Raw genomic sequence first — 12,887 nt, 5'->3', positions numbered from 1 at the left:
CAAAAAGGACGACAAATTTATACATATATAAATTTTTTTTTCATAGCACTTTGACTCTGCCATTTTGCAAGCAAAAAGAGACTAGATTCTGGGCGCCATTTGAGCCATAAAAAATACATTGAGTTAAATAACCGCATTTAAGATGGGTTTTGACTTTAATAATGTTGTAGTTGATGGTTAAGTTTTTTTTTTGTATGGAATTGTTGCTGTTGATGGTGTGAGACTGAGGGCAGAGAGAGTATAAGGGCTAAATGAAAGCAAGCGCGATCTTTGAACTTCGCACAAAAATGTCATTGGCATGATGATTTGCGTTTGTCAATTGGTATTTTTTCGGGTTTTTCATATGCATTCAAATATTTCAAACAAGTCAAATGTGGAAAAGCGGGGATGGCTTAAGTTTTTTTTTTTTTTTCATCGTGAACTGAATAAGTAATGTGACAGTAGATTTGACGATTGTTGTAAATTTCATTACGAACATTCTGTTGTTCATATGTCATAAATTATTGTAAAATATCTATTAAGAAATTATTGATGGGGAAAAGTACTGGACAAACAGCGGCGCACAGTGGGCCCATATGGCCTTAGGCGTCTCAAAAATCTGTAACTTTGTTGTCTTTTGTGATAATTGCTTCAAATTTGGGACATAATGCCTTTGATATTATAACGAATCATTCAACTTACTTTTTTTTTTTAATTAAAATTATTTTTAAGCTTTTAAAAATTAGTCAAAGTTCAAAAAGTACGATTTTCGCTTGATTTGGGTATTTAAAAATATCTGTAACTTTTTTGTCTCCTGAAATAATTAAACCAAATTTGGAACATATAATCTTTAATGTATCAGAAATTTTGAGCTTTGAAAAGCTAGGCAAAGTTCAAAAAGTACAATTTTGGCTCGACTATGGCGTTCCAAAAATCTGTCATTTTTTCGAGTCTGAAAATAATTAACTCAAATTAGGAATATATTACCTGAAATGTTTAATAAATTATTTGACACACTGTTTTATTACCTAATATTTTTATTTAAGTATTAAATGTTTATTCAAAGCTAAAAAAAATACGACTTTGACTAGGCTAGAACGTCTCAAAAATCTGTAACTTTTGTATCTTAAAAGATTATTTTCTCAAATTTTGCAAAATAAGATAAAACTGGTTTCTTAATTTTATAGAGACCTTCCTTTCGTGTCTTAAAATTACTTAATTATTTTTATGAGTATGAAATATAGAAAAAATACATTTTAATGTAGTTTGTTTGTGTTACGTTATTTGAAATTAAAGCTATTTTATTGAAAATTATAAGAAAAATATTGATTATACTCATTTTAAATAAAGTCGTTTGTAAGGTAAAGTGAAATAGTCGAAAAACTACGCTTTTGAGAAAAGAGCAAAAAAATAAATCACAAAAAAAAAAACTGGTTGTCAATTTTCACGAAAATCCTTCTTAATTAAATACTTTAAAAGGCTCTTTTGAAAATCTTCGAGTAAAATCAAAATCAGTAAATAAAATTTCTATCTAACTTTTTCCATACCTAGATGAAATTTTTTTCAACAATTACAATATTAAATTCTAACATTTTTCTGCTACCTTAGACTTTTTCTAATAGTACAATGACTGAATTGTTCAAAATACAAATATCTTCAATTTCGGGTGCATATACTAAGTTTAAGAGCCCACAGCAAATTTTGGGAGTTGAGGTATAGCGTATAACCAAGATGTGAGAATGCAGTTTTATAGCCTTATGCGTTCTAATAACGAATTCAAAAGTCTGGCAGCTTTAAATCGCGGCTTTATATGGTTTCCGAGAGGTTAAATATCGCGAGTTTTCCAATTAATGTGAGTAGGCTAAAATAACACAAAATCACATTCTGAATATAAGGACTGTTGCTCTGTCATTTCCCCAAGGCCTGAAGACATCAATCTTAACAGTGCGATCAATAGAACTCAAGATATGTATTAAAACAGGTCAGGATGCACCAAAATACGTTTTTTTGTACTATGTCTTTCGACAGATATACCTATCGTTCTCTATCAAAGAAAAGCAGATAAAAGCAGCAAAAAAGTAGACAGCGGAAACATTTAAAACTCAATTCGAAATTTAAAAAACTGCAAATAAAAGCTTATTTAGTGAAAAAAATAATATTAATTAATAATGTATTTTTAAAAATTTTTATTTTCAGCAATATAAATAGCGGTTAAAATAAGCTTTCCAACGACACACAACACTTATATAATTTATTCAAATATAGTTTTGAAAACGTATCGTGAAGATTTGGTTTATTTTGTTACTTAAACAAAGTATTTTCAAGTGGAGACTTCAGATACAATTTTGTAATAGAGGAACTCATTTTAAAAATCAATTTTTAATGAAAACATATAGATTGATTCATTTCCGTAAAGAAATTACTAAAAATTAAAATTTCATAAAAACCATTTTTGAGACGCAAATGGTCCTTTGGGCCCATTGTGCGGCGGTGTGCAGATCTGCTTTACCTAAGCATTTTCGGCCACAGAAGATGACAGAATTTTCCTCGAAAGTCTTCGACAATTTTCGAGGAACTTTTCGACAGTATTTTTCTTTTGCTTGTGCTTTCTTCATAAACTACGCCAAGTTATCCTAGATTCTGAATGCACGCTTAATGAAAAGCTCTACAATCGATTTAAGAAAAATAAATTTACCGACTTTTTTTTTTTGATGTGATAACGTCTAATAAATCGATGAACCATGGCAGCCACCACAAAAAATGACGCCATTTTCTCGCAATTTCGCAGTGCGGCAGAAATTTCAATTCAAAATTAAAAATAAACTATTAGAGATACAAAAATCTTCTATAGCTTATTTGAAAGATAATAACCTAAAGTTAAATACATTTGAAAAAATTCCATCTTTTAATAGGGTAAATAGGTATAAAACAAAACTTCAAAAAATTGGCTATTTTCTAAACGCGACAATGTAAAGAGTTGAATTTTTTTTTTTAATCAACAGATAAATTTATTGCAAGACTGACAATGGTATTGAAAAAAATTCTAAAAAAATTCAAAACCAAGCTATAAATGGTTTTCTAAAACTAAAACATGTGGTAGTGATTATAGGTAGGGGAATTTTTTTTTTGACAATTTGAAAAACGTCATTCGAAAGATAATAAAAAAAAGTTAGGGGATTTTTTTTAAGTCTCTGCTTTTCGAAATATGAATTTTTGAAAAACAACTACTTATTTCGGGGTATTTTTGGGTGTGTTTTTATTTTTTTTTTTTATTTTTTGTAGCATTCAAAAAATCTCAAGCTTATAGAACATGTAGTCTATGACTGTGCGCATACATGTGCAAAAAATTGGTATTTCAAAATAGTTTTTGACCGAAAAACGGGAAAAACAAGTTTTTTTGTCCCAAGTTTTTTTTACCTTTTTTAAACGTTTTTTATTTTTATCTTTTTTTCTTCAACAGATAAATAAATAAAATTTATATTGTAGATAGATAATAGACAGGAATATATCTGTGCAAAATTTCAATCAATTTTGTAGTCACAATTTGGAGATGACAGTAAAATAAAGTTTTATTATTCAACAGGTTCTATCTTTTGATCTAAAGCAAATACAAGTTTGATTTAACTTCATTGAGCATCCTGATGATGTTACCTTTCATTTGGTATATCACACATAACTGTACATTAACTACAAGCCACACAATGTTAAATTAAAAAACTTGCGAAATACCTCAAAACACCTGTGGTGATCCGTAATCTCAGTTTGGAATTTCGACATGGTTGACTTTAAAAAATTCTAACTTTTTTTCTAGGCATCGCAGAAATAAGATTGAAACGTCATATGAAAGGTGAAATTATAAGCTTTTACATGATATAAAATTTTGTATAGGTTGTTTAAAAAAAAAATTGATTCAATAGCGCGAGAACATAAAATTATATGTTTTTTTTGCTTTTTTTGATGAAAATTGATCGAGTTCACAAAATTCTAGCTCTTTTTGTAGATGCCAAATAGACATGATCGATATATATATTTTGAGCTGAATCAATAAGCTTTCAGGTGGTATATATATATTATTATAGGTTGTTATATCAAAAATATGAATTTTTGGGTGATGGAAATGATTTTTTCATTATTTTCATAAGAAATGATTGTTTTTAATAAATTATTTTAATACTTTGTAAAAATTTAAAAATTGTTTTATTATTTAAAAGAAATATTTGGCTTTTTAATGGTATAATTTTTTTTGTAAGCTTTTAAAGTAAAAAAATTAATATAATGAGAAAAGAAAAAAGGTAATTTTTTTTTAGCTTTTTCTTGTAAATTATGATTGTTTGAAATAAATAAACGCTTCAACCTGTTTTTTTACGACGTTATCAGGTAAAATCATCGTCCGTAAACAAAAACTAAGGCCTATCCTCGAAAACTTAGTAAAAGTTCTCGAAAATGTTGTAACATTATCTTAAGATTTGTGGCCGGGTTTGAGACTTCGGGATGCATTAAATGTATGCTTTTTTGGAAAGAAATTAAAAAAATCTGTGCGGAAATAGAAATAATTTCTTTTCTTCAAAACTTCTACTTGTGAGATAAAATTAAAAGAAGTTTTAATAACTGTTTCTACCCATTATAACTCTCCACAAATTTTATCATAACTTGAAGACATACATAAACTCATATAATTTCCTATTACACCATACAACATTGTCTGCTGCTATTAATGTCTTTAATTATCATCCCTGCTATCTATTCGACGACGAGGTCCTTGGGTAGAAAGAATAGTTTTTTGATTAAAATACGAGTCTTTTTGAATTAACTTTATTAAAGACTTTTGTCGTTTACACTGTCACAGATGTTCTTCTTCTCAGAGCCTACATTTTTTTATTATATTTTTTTTTTGACGTTGTTCCAAAAAAATAATCGAAAAGAAAAGAAAAGACCTAACGCAAGTTTCATCTTTCGATAACTTTTCTCCGCCGACGACTATTATTACTTAAACTCAATAATGAGGTATTACAACCCAGATGTGCAATAAAGAGGCAATCAGGTCTTTTCTACAAAACTTTCCTGCTCAATTTTCATCTATAGCGGGCGGCAAGCAAGTATCTAGTATATCTTTTCTATACCTTCTTCTCGATTGCTTCTTGCATGCAAAGAACCCCAGAAAAAGAATAAGAAAAGAAGAAGCCAAGAAAATGAAAGGTATTCTCATCCTGTAAGGAAGTTTTTCTTTTGCCAACTTTCTGATGTTATTTTTTTTTCTTCTTCTTCTTCTTCGTTTTCGTTTCTTTTTTTAACTCGAGCATAATTGGCATCTAATTTAAGAAGAAGCGGAGTTTTCTTTACCATTGTAGTTGATACTTTTCAAGAAGAAAATGAAGAAGAAGAAGGAAAAACTTTGATCAGAAAGTTGATGGTTGGCTTGGTAGAGAGAAGTCTGAGTTACCTGTACTTTTTGCTCTAGAACCGAAAGAGAATATCAAGTATTCGGATATCACTTCTTTCCAATTCCATTTGAGACCGAAAAAAAAGGCCTTTATAATGTGAAAGCTCTACCACCCATTAAAAATTCAAGAAGAAGAAGAAGAAAAAATTCACAAACTCGAAAGAAAAACTTCAAGGAAACAAGGTGAACAATTTTCGGTGACATGAGTTTACCTTAATTTTCCTATCACCCAGGACCAACGTTGATTTTACCAGAAATACCTTATACCAAATAAAATTTTGCACTCAACTTTCTTAGTGTTTTCTCTCTCTTCCTTCAAAATACGAACCAAAATCCTATCGTTTCCATGTTAGAAAACAAAATTTGAAAAAAAAAAACAAACTTTTTTTCTTTTGAAAGATAAGTTTTCGGAATAATTGAAGGGAAGTTATCTCAAATTATTCACCACTTCTGAATGAATGTTAAACTGAATTAAGTTTGATTTGATTAAACCACAGTGAATGTTAAATGAGATTTAAAGATGACTTACAAATTATATTTGAACAAGAGGAAGATATAGTTATAGGCTATCAGTGGCATAAAATTCTGAGGGAGCCTCAGTCGTACAGGCACAGAGGCACAATTAATTGGAAAAAGTAGAAGGAGAAGGTATTAAATTTTAAATTTGTTATAAATTTTGGGAAATTCAATAGCAGTTGCAAAAGCGTAAAAAGCGTTGGTATAAAGGTATGCTAAAAGTCGGAGAAATTATAATTTTTTTTTTGTTTTTTTTTTCTAATTTTTTGTTTTCTTCAGTAAAATTAATGTTTTTTTTAATAAAGTAAATCCGATATAAAATTGATAAAAATCGCAGTTTTGTTTTCAAAATACAGAAAAGTCGATTTTTAATGTTTTACTTTGTAATTTTTGTGTAAAATTTTATTCAGTTAAATTTTTATGATCCTGAACTTTGCAGACAATTTGTCTGCTGAGGTTTGAACAGCCGCAAAACTCGTCTGATTTTGAAAAATTAAAGTCCAATCGCTTCGTTAAATAAAAATCTTTTTTAGTTTTTTTTTAATTTGTCTTAACAAAAAAGTTATGGCCAAAAAACGCAAAAAACACCAAAAATTTATTGAACAAATTTTGGATTTTCGCAAAAAATATCGCCCCTAGATTTTTATAAAACAAAGCGATTGCAATTTGTTTTATGGAAATCAGTAAATTATTATAGTGGTGACGATAGTCCAAAATTTAAAAAAATAATTTTTTGATGTTTTTTGCGTTTTTTGGTTATGACCTTTTGTTAAAACAAAAAAAAAAACTAAAAAATATCGCCCCTAGATTTTTATAAAACAAAGCGATTGCCATTTGTTTTATAAAAATCAGTCCATTATTATAGTGGTGACGAAAGTCCAAAATTTGTTTAATAAATTTTTGGTGTTTTTCTTTTTTTGGTCATAACTTTTTTGTTAAGACAAATAAAAAAAAACTAAAAAATATATCGATTATTCGAACTGATTGTCATTTATTTTTTTAAAAATGGGTCCATTATTACAGTGGTGACGAAAGTCCAAAAATTTGTAAATTCATTTTTTGATGTTTTTTGCGTTTCTTTGCCATAACTTTTTTGTAAAGACAAATAAAAAAAAAAATAAAAATATCGCCCCTGGATTTTGATTTAACGAAGCGATTAGCGTTTAATTTTTCAGCAGACAAATTTACGAGATTTTTGAAAGAGTTCGAAAACAGATTTAAAGTCGTTTTCACTTTTAAAAATATTGTAAATCCTGACCTCGGATATTTTATTCAGAGTTGTAACAAACAAAAAATAAAATTTTTTTGCAACTGAACAAAATTTGCATTAAATGCAAGTAAAAATATTTTACATTAAATATTTTTTATTGCAAATTAAAAAATTTCTGCATTGACAAAAAAAAATCATTGCAATTAAAATATCTAATGTATGCTTAAATAACCAAAATTGTAAGATATTCGACGAATATGTATCAAACAAAAAAATATTTAACATAATTTTGCATTGTTTTTTTTTATATGCAGACAATTTTTTATTTGCAATAACATTTTTTTTTAATGCAAAACATTTTTTGTTGCAATAAATATTTTTCTGTTGCAATTAAATATTTTTTTTTTAATTTTTAATGGAAAGCAAATGCATTAAAAAAATAATGATTTTTTACAACCTTGTGAGTGTACCTAAAACCTAATCATCAATAATGAAAATGACTTTTTACTCTAACAGTAAAATAGAAACAAAATTTGATAAGAAATTTTTTTAATTAACAGCAAATTCTTTTTAAATAGTGAAAAAAAAAACATTTTTCGATTTGTCAAGTGTCAGGTGTCCGTGTCACTTTACTTACATTTCACTAACAATAATAGATGTACTACATATTCCTTTATTCCAATTCCAATTTCATTAACTTTTTTTCCCACGCCACAACTTCTTAACAAAAACTCTATCAACAGTATTATATCAACTACAATAATCTTTTGTTTATTCTAAAATCTTAATATAAAATTGAATAATATTTATTGGGCCGATCCCGGCGGTACTGCAATACCGGGCCAACCCGCGACAGAGGTGGAGCAAGCCCCTAGCACTCCGTCTGATTCCAAAAATCAGTTTAACATTTGTTGTCCCCCGATGGGGGATCTATCAGATGTTAAGCTGATAAGAACAGATACTACACTTTGATCTTAGCCATAAGGCCGAGAAGCGATAACTAAACATTGATCAATTCAAATTACTTATCAAATATTTCGTTAAAACTAAATGTGAAGTACAAATTAAGAAACAAAAATGAATCCATATATTTTGTTGTTGTATTTTATTTCATAGCAAAAATAATAACATGAATAATCTAATCTCATGAGAATAACAACAACAAAAGAAAATACAAACAAACATCCCTGAAGCAAAATTGCGATCATTTTCATTCTACCTAAACATTACTTACCGTCATCGTCATCATTTGATCATGTCGTATATGAAGCCGACAAGAAGTTGGTAGTGTTTTGTTCTTTAATAAATAAATAAATTAAATAAATACATAAATACAAATATTATTAAACAAATAAAAAAAAATAAATAAATAATTAAAAAAAATAAATAAATAAATAAATGAATACATAAATAAATAAATAAATAAATAAATAAATAAATAAATAAATAAATAAATAAATAAATAAATAAATAAATAAATAAATAAATAAATAAATAAATAAATAAATAAATAAATAAATAAATAAAAAAAAAAATAAATAAACAAATGATAAAAACTGTCAATTCCTATTTTTTTACAATAATGATCTTCTTAAGGATATGTACTTGCAAATTAAAGTTGGTATTGAAGGAGAAAATATTTATTAAAAGATAATAAAAGAAAATAAGATCACTAACAGATGGCGTCAGACTCTCAGCTTATCAGCTAAGTAGTTATTCTTCATACAAAATTGATTGAAGAAAAGATTTAGATTTTTTTAAATATAATAACTTCTGGTGCACACATTATTGAATGTTTTCAGTATGATAATAGCATACTTTTAGGGTGAGTTAATGTTTTTTGTTGCATATTTTTATTTTTGTTTAGATTAAAATGCTTTTTATAAATATTAATACGTTACTCAATGTTTAATAAAGACTGTAGCATACTTTTAAGATGAATTAATATTTTTTGTTGCATATTTTTAGACACAAGTATTTCAATATTTTCCAAAGATCTTTATGCTTATCTATCTCACTTCAAAAACCAATCTGGGGTGTTCAAAATTCTGCCACCAGGTTTGAAATTGAATTTCGAATCATTTTCAAGCATTTTTGACCAAGTTCACAATTTTTTAAGGTCTTTAAACTAGTTTTTTGCTTTAAATTTCCAATCAAATTCCTCCATCGCACCATAAAATGTAAGTTATTGATGATTTCTGGGTGAAGCAATTGATTTCGAAACAATAAAACATGTGTTTTAGCTGCCATGATGGTTTTGTTATCCTCCCCCAAAGGACTATATACAAAATGATGATGATTATGATGAAGAAAATGAAATAGCAAATCGAATGTCCTATAGATTTTTGATAGTTATAGATATAAATCTTATGATATAACCAACCAGCTAAGAGAAAGCGCAGCAGCAAGCCAGCCAGCCCCCCCTAAAAACATATTACAAATCTATTTTGTTTGGCATTACTCGTATATTGATTTGATTTAATGCTTCAATAATAAATGATTTCTAGCATAACCATGATGATTTGCCACCCTTCTTAATGTGTGGATACACTTATATACTCATGAGTGGAGACACAAAACACAATTCCATCACACTAAATCAACAGCTCTCTGTGTTGTTGTGTTGTGTCCTTGTTCTTGTGTCGTTTTCGGTTTTCGTCTTCTTCCTAGAAGAGATGACGTCTTGTTGGGAGTCTTTGGAGTCCTGTTGTATTAAATATATACCCTAAAGTGTATTGGGAACACAAAACACACGAAGCAACCAACACAGTACCAGTTTGTGTGTGTGTGTTGAACACAACGAAAAACAGTTGGGAGAGAGAGTGGCTTATAGCCACTTAAGTTTATTGCCTCTAACTGACTTATTATAAATGCATTTACTCGAGAACTTATTGCCGTTGTTGTATTCTCTTGCTGCTGCTGCTCTGAATCTGGCTTTAGGTCTTTCGGTGCAATGTGTTCATATAGTTCTTTGGTGTTGTGCACAGAATGTGCCTTGTCTAGCATGATGTACATTTTACGACGATGATGACGTCCTTCGACTACGATGGTGGTGTGCCCCCTAAATAAACACAGTCAGGTGATTTCGTTTTGGTTGTTGTTCCCTTGTGTCCCTCGTGTCGTATCGACTCTCAACACGACAAGCTGCTCTGCTTCTACCCACAATCACTTCGTTGTTCATAGCGCCGCCGTTCACTACTGCTGCCGCTCGCCCCCATAACCATCAACATTGCCAAGAATATTACTATAGATGGAATTGGAACACAATGCACTGATTTAAAGGGTGTTTTTTTTAAGAAACAAAAATTTTTGTATAAGGATTTGTATCATAAGGATATTTCCATGTATCGGCACATACATTTATATATAACAATAAAATGGAACTTATGAAAGATCCTTAAAAAATGAATTTAAAAAAAAGTAGAGGTCCTAAAAAAGAATCTTGTGGTACGCCATTCGGAATTTCAAAAACTCTGATTCAAAAATCCAAACAATTGCTAGGATATCAACATAGATGACTTTCACTATTTGCAAAATATGCAAAATACAAACGCTTTCCTTTATTGTAAATAGCTTTTTGGAGTGTTTGATAATTTGTATAGCTTTCTAATAAAATTGCGTACATATATATATGTATATTGAAACAACGAAGAAAAAAAAATAACAAAAATAATAATAATTATTTAAATTATTTCTATTTTAAGTGGAGCGATTGAATATAATTCAATTTATTAGACATTATGATTTAGTTGCATATTTTTAGGCTCATGGAAGTGCTATTCTAACGTTTTGAAAACATTTTTACAAGTTCTTAGTTTAATAATGAATTTCAGCATTCTATCATGACAAGACATAAATGATAGCATGTGATCACTATTTTATGTTGCATACTTTTAGGAGCTCATGTGATCTATATCAACCAACTTTTGACTGTTCCTTGTTTCTATATTTTTTTTAATTTTCAATAATTTTCTCCGAACACACAATAACTTAAACAAAAAGAAGATTGAAGTATAGTTTTAGGTGGGTTGATGTTCTTATTAGGAGCTTGAATTGTGAAATTATTGAACAAATCTGGAATACTTGGATTATTAAAATTAAAAGGATTTATAGTAAAATACAGCAGATTTCATAATGTAAATTTTGTGGCATATTTACAGGAGCAAAAGATGGAAAAATTAATCTCAATTTCGTTCAAAATAGTTAACTTGTTATCATTTATCCATTATTTCAAATACATGCAATCTAATATTCTATCGAAAATTCAAGGTTCCACGAAGCATATTTTGAGGATAACGATTAACGAAAATTATCACAATACAGGGATTTGAATTAACTCAACAAGTGTTATATTATTTTTAAACTAATTAATGTTTTCAGAAAGATTATAGCATACTTTAAGGATGATTTTATTTTTTCGTTGCATACTTTTAGGAGATCAAATATTTGTATTTTTAAAATCTAAAAGCTCCTTTATAAAATTCAATGCATGTTTAATGAAATATTGGGGCATACTCTTAGGATAAAACAACATTTTTTGTTGCATATTTTTAGGCGCTAGTAATTTATATTTTTAAAAGATTTTTATGCTTTCAATCTAACTGTATCCACCTTTGAAACAAATCATACCCAAAAATCCCACAACACTCAATTAGAAAAAAAACACCCTCTACATAGTAAATAGTTTGAAAATGAAAATCTCATTGAAGCATGCTGCATGCAATGTGAGCGTTCACTTGGGCTTAATCCGTCGACGTTCGTACTCATCTTCATCATCATTATCATCACCATGGCGGTCGTCGAGGTGGTCGTGATTGTCTCACCTGGTTTTCACATAGATCCGGATTCCAAAAATTACTCTTACAAGCAAAGCAAGCAACAACAACAAAAAAGGCAGCAGAAAAAACAGCAAAAGATTGGTAGTAACAAATGGGAGGTATGTAGGTATGCGGGTACCTGAGTATAATTATTTATAGTAGATAATACGATGAGATATATCTTTTTCTCATTTTTATGATGCGATGCTGAGAGAGACGTGTATCTGGAAGTTAAGGTAAAGGAAGGTGTGTTTTTTGTATCTCGAAACACTCGGGGGGTATGGATTGTAACTATGAAAATAGACCCATGTACCGAAATGTCACAGTCGACATCACAAGGCAGTCGTTTATCATTTTTACGACTTGAAACGGAAAAGCTTTTTCCAATTCCACATGAATAATGGGCCAAGGGATGATGATGATGATGATGATGCGACTAGTGTAGTGGTGATTTTTTTGTACTATTTTATCTTTTTTTTTTTTTTCTGTGTTAAGGGCGGTAAGTGTGTAAATGTGTGTGTGTATTTATTGCAACAGCAGTAATAAAACCCATAATAGACATCTAGAGACACAAAAGTTAATGTTCCGAATAGGAGTTGCTCTCAACACTGCGACGACGACGACGACGACATCTAGAGTAAAGGAGCTATAGCTCTCCTGGTAAAACAGTTCCAAGTAAGTAGTCACAATTTTTGCCTCAATCTATTCCTCTGCATCGCGTAAAAAGGACACAAAATGAAGAATAAATAACCGCGATCGATTGTTAAGTGGTTCTCTATTTTCTTCTTCTTTTTTTTTTTTGGTTAAAAGACTGAGAAAGAGACAAGGCAGCTTTGCTAGAAGAAGCAGCAGCAGATTTAAACGAACAAACGAAGAACAACCAGTCAGCCAATAAATCAATAAACAGTTTTATGTAAGGAAAAAT

At 29.1% G+C, this 12,887-nt stretch overlaps 1 protein-coding gene and 1 non-coding gene across 15 annotated transcripts in view; both read right to left on the bottom strand.

Moving 5' to 3' along the window:
• Positions 1-12,887, bottom strand: part of LOC129908683 (protein alan shepard) — a 487,297-nt gene that overhangs the window by 367,083 nt on the left and 107,327 nt on the right. The gene's annotated exons all lie outside the window — the stretch shown is intronic.
• On the bottom strand, positions 7,950-8,143 carry LOC129912819 (U2 spliceosomal RNA). Its single transcript, XR_008771916.1, has one exon. It is a non-coding gene; the product is annotated as a U2 spliceosomal RNA (small nuclear RNA).

Source organism: Episyrphus balteatus, chromosome 2, assembly GCF_945859705.1.
Source record: "Episyrphus balteatus chromosome 2, idEpiBalt1.1, whole genome shotgun sequence".
In the NCBI taxonomy this organism is placed as follows: domain Eukaryota; kingdom Metazoa; phylum Arthropoda; class Insecta; order Diptera; family Syrphidae; genus Episyrphus; species Episyrphus balteatus.
The sequence above is the reverse complement of the archived record's forward strand: the minus strand, read 5'-3'. Positions and strand labels throughout refer to the sequence as shown.